The sequence below is a fragment of the Hylobates moloch genome, unplaced genomic scaffold, assembly GCF_009828535.3.
Source record: "Hylobates moloch isolate HMO894 unplaced genomic scaffold, HMol_V3 SCAFFOLD_7, whole genome shotgun sequence".
Taxonomy (NCBI): Eukaryota; Metazoa; Chordata; class Mammalia; order Primates; family Hylobatidae; genus Hylobates; species Hylobates moloch.
The window spans coordinates 69,683,503-69,688,516 of record NW_026652282.1 but is presented as its reverse complement, the minus strand read 5'-3'; positions in this window follow the sequence as shown (position 1 = coordinate 69,688,516).

Here is a 5,014-nt window from a genome sequence, read left to right as displayed (position 1 = left end):
TCAGGTGTGAGCTAAGTTGCAAGCCCCGTGTTTAAAGGTGGATGCGGTCACCTTCCCAGCTAGGCTTAGGGATTCTTAGTCCACCTAGGAAATCCAGCTAGTCCTGTCTCTCAGTACCCCCTCTCAACAGGAAAACCCAAGTGCTGTTGGGGAGGCTGGCCGACGACTGCTCTAACTGTAAACTAGCAGGACTCTTGATACCAATGGGATTCTGGACCCTAGAGAAATTTGTTAAAAAGTTAGACTACTTGGCATCTAGGACATCTTTGGAGTCAGTGACGTGCTTAAAGCTAGCAGAGTCCATGCAGTCAGCAGAGACTTTGAAGTGGGCACCAAATTTGTGGTCATTAAAAATTGTATAATTTCTACCAAGCTTAGATGGATCAGAAAACTTAGAGATGGTCAAATTATCAGGAGTGGAAGTATAGTTAGTGCCAACAGCAAAAGTTGGGGAATTTCCATAAACAATATTAGGAATAGAGAAACTGGAATGGATTTTTAATTCAGGCTCTGGAAAATTAATATTGATGGTAATAGTAGAATTATGAGCTTTATGAGTATTTATGACATATAATTGGGGTTGATGACAAAGTTAGAGCCAATGAAATGCGTAAATCTAAGGACATGGTTAGTGTCTAAGGCACAGTTGGCACCTGCAATATAACTAGGACTAATAGCATGACTACAACCAGTGGCGGTGTTGATGTCAGTTGCATTGACTGCACTAGTTGAAAAGCTAGGGCTGGTGACATAAAACTGTTTCTAGCAATATAGTTTGGGTGAATACAAAGCTAGAATCCACTGTGTGGGTAAATCCTAGGACATAGTCAAGGTCTGTGTCATAGTTTGGGGCAGCTGCATAGTTGTATCCAGCAGCACTAATGAGTTCTGTACTGTAATTGGGGTCGATATCATTATTAGAACAGATAGCAGTGTTGTGAGTAGTAGCATTATTGGGCCTGGCATTATATTTAGATTCAAGGTCTTTTAGGGGGCCAGGGCTATTGTTGGGGCCAAGGCAATTGTTGTTGGGGCCAGTGCCATTGTTGCTCGGGCTGTGACTCTTAGGACCCATTTTTAATATTTTTGGAGTCAGGGACACTGTCGTGGAAAATGCCATTGCCTGGCTCAGTGGCATTGCTAGGGCTGTCATCATTGTTGGAACCAGATGTGTGGTCCTGGCCAGTTCTATCTAGGGACCCAGAGGTGTGATTTGGATTAGTGCCATTGTTGGAGTCAGCAGTACTTTCCTTATCAACACTATTGTCTAAGCCAGAAGCATTGTCTGAATTGTTGATGTATTTGTTTGCCTCAGGATCAGTGCTATATTTGGAGTTTGCATTGTTGTTAGTGGCATTTAAAATGTTAGGGTCAGTTTTACTGCTGGGGTCAGTTCCATTATTAGGGTCACTATCACTGTTGGGATTATCACCACTTGTAAAGCCAGCATCACCACTGGGATCAGAACTGTTGTGGGTATCAACATAATTTTCAGCATTGCTATCTTTAGAATTAGTGTCATTAGTATCAGACCTATCTTTGGGATCTTTCTTATCTTTGTTGTTGTCTCTATCTTCAGTGTCTGTTTCATCTTCAGCAACTGTCTCATCTTCAGAGTCTGTCTTATCCTCATGGTCTAACTAATCTTTGGGAAGAGACTTGTCTTTGGCATTGGTCTTATCTTTGAAATTGCCAGCACTGACCAGTTTAGTCTCATTTTCAGGATTGGCCTCATTTTGGGGTTTGAAAGTTACATTGTACTTTCCGCCACTTTTAAGATCAGCAATATTGCTGGGGTTGATGACATTGCCTGGGCCAGGGGTACTATGGCAGCTCATGGTATTTTGGGGTTTCATGAAAAAGGTTCAGATAATAGTAGAGCCTAAGAGATTTTGGAAAGCTGAGCAACTTTCACAATGTAAATAAGAAGTTGAACCTAAGGAATATTTAGAATCTTCCTGGTGTAGAGGACAGTGGTTGCCCACAGGAGACTTAGGATCCAGGGACCGAGAAAAGGGGCTGTTTTGAGAAGTCTTGCAGTGTCTAACAGATTTGGGGTTCAGATAATATTTTCAACCTAAGGGAAATTGGAGATGTAAAGAATAGTCAGGGTCTGAATCATCATTAGAATTTATGAGGCATATATGAAAAAGAGAATTACTGATTTCCATCAAACATTTGGGACATATTTGAGCTCCCATGTCCAAAGGATATGTGTTATTTTTGTGAGTCTTGGAGTGTACAGCAGACCTAGGGCTTACAGAATTTGGGTGGAATGCTGAGTTGTAACTCTCAGCAATTAGGAGATGAATAGGATTCCTCTGAGACCCAGAACTCTGAAAATTATGTGTATATCTGTAGTCCTTATAATGGCTCTTATGGAGATAAATTTTGTGGTTTTCATTTATGTGATGCTTGTTATCTATGAAAGTATTCGAGTCTAGAGAAAGGTTGTTGCTGCATTTTTCCTTTAACTTTTGCTGTGATTCTTGTTTGTCTCTGAGAGTTGGAGACACCTCTTTGAATCCCATAATTTTGTAATCACTGATGTGCCTCACAGGTTGAATTATGAAAAATGCTAGAGAGAAACAAGTAAAATATGAGTAAGACTATAATGAAATCTGACTTTGACGCTGACATTACAACATAAATCTGTGCCAAAAAATATTTCCTTCAGTAAGTTATTGTCAGTATTATCTGATATTTCAAGAGGAAGACATGATCCTAAATTTTCTGCTCAAGTAGGTGTGACCTTGAGCTTGCTAAAACATAAAAAAATGAAATGTGTACATTTATCTCATATGTTTATACCCTTCAGATTCACAGATCTTCCTTTTAAGATGAGAACTCACTATAGAGGAATTCATTGGAATAACGTGGCCAAAATAAAATGCTTGTTTTACATAGCTTGGTTACTACAGATCTATATTACTTTTTAATTTTGCCTCTAGTAATACTTACATTTTTTTCTTTCATGGAATATAATCGCTATAATTTATAAAATATCTGTGTTTGAAGATAATAATATTCTTGGACTTGATATGTCAAAATTGCAAAACTTTCTGATATTATATTTAATAGCAAGAATCAATTTCCATAGCTATTAAAAACTTGCTGGCACATGATTCTGGATATTGAGATATGATATTTATCAATATCTTAGCTTTAACAAGGATGCCCACTTTTACCACTTCTACTCAACATCGTACTGGAAGGCCTCGCCAGAAAACTCAGGCAAGAGAAAGAAAAAACTGGGCATCCAAATTAGAAAAGAAATGGTGAAACAATTGCTGTTTGCTGATGATATGACAGTATACCTACAAACCCTAAACACTCCTCCAAGATATTCTTACATTCGATAAATGAATTCAGTAGAGTCTCAGGTTACAAAATCAATGTACACAAATCAGTAGCACTGCTATACACCAACAATGACCAAGCTGGGAATAAATAAAAAACTCAATTACTTTTACAATAGCTGCAAGAAAATAAAATACCATTTGATCCAGCAATCCCACTACTGGGTAACTACTCAAACAGACGTCATTATATCAAAAAGACACCTGCATGCATATGTTTATCATGGCACAATTCACAATTGCAAATATATGGAATCAATCTAAGTGCTCATTAACTCATTAACTGATGAGTGGATTAACAAATGTGATATACATACACCATGGAGTACTACTCAGCCATAAAAAGGAATGAAATAATGTATTTTGCAGCAACTTGTATGGAACTGGAGGCCATTATTCTAAATGAAGTAACTAAGAAATATAAAACCAAACATCGTACGTTTTCACTTGTAGGAGCTAAACCATGAGGATGCAAAGGCGTAAGAATGATATAATGGATTTTGGAGACTCATGGGGACGGTTGGGAGGGGGTGAGGGAGAAAAGACTACATACTGGGGACAGTGTAAACTCTTCGGGTGACAGATTCACTAAAATCTCAGAAATCACTACTAAAGAACTTATCCATGTAACCAAAAACACCTATATACCCAAATCTATTGAAATAAAAATAAAAATTAATTAAAAGATACAATGCTTCTGTTTTTGTATCCAAAAAAAATCTTTGCCTAACCCAAGGTCACAAAAATTTGTCTGCTCTGTTTTCATCAACAATTTTTTAGTTTTAGGATTTATTAAATAAATAATAATGTATTAACATTTATTATTTATATATTTATTATTATACTAAGTTGTTATTTAGATCTAACTCAGTTATTTTTGTATACAATGCAAGAAATGCATACAATTAAAGTTTTTTGTTTTGTTTGTTTTGTTTTTGTATTTTCAAAACCTTTATGTTCCTTTATTGGAGCAAGATTCCTGATCAGCATATGGTGATGTATTTACTAAACAGAGACCTGTGCAGAAATTACATACTATACATCTAGGGCTGACCTGTTCATTAATTCACCTCTGAAAAAGTGGCATTTAATTTCAGCTACCATATTTTACACCATTACAAAGCTTATGCATTAGGGTGCTTCCCTGCACAATGGCATTGAGCAGATGGAGCTGAGTCCATTATCCCACCCAGATTCACATAGTCACATTTGAGAGCTTTACACCAGAGAGCAGGGACAGTTACTGCCAACAATCACAGACTTCTTACTCTGAGTGCCTATCTTCGTGGCCACATTTTATATAGCAAATGAAGACATGCCAGCAACTTTCCCATGTATAACTTGGCACTAGAGCACCAGGTCTGTTGGATGGTGGTGGCAGGCACTATTATTTTATATTCAGGTAAAAGGCCAATTTTATAAACTGCCACTTGGAGCTAAAAATCAAGAGTACAATATACTCAGAAAGTATTGAGCAATCTGGTATCCCAAATGATGTGAATGTTTTCAGAAACCAATGGCAAATTGTACCCACGTTTCTCAGCTATGGAGATATTGATGCATTGATTCAAATCCCATTACTCAATCCACATAGGCCTGAGGTCATCCTGCAAAGTGCATATCAAAAAATACAAAGTTAGGGTGACGAAGTTTGG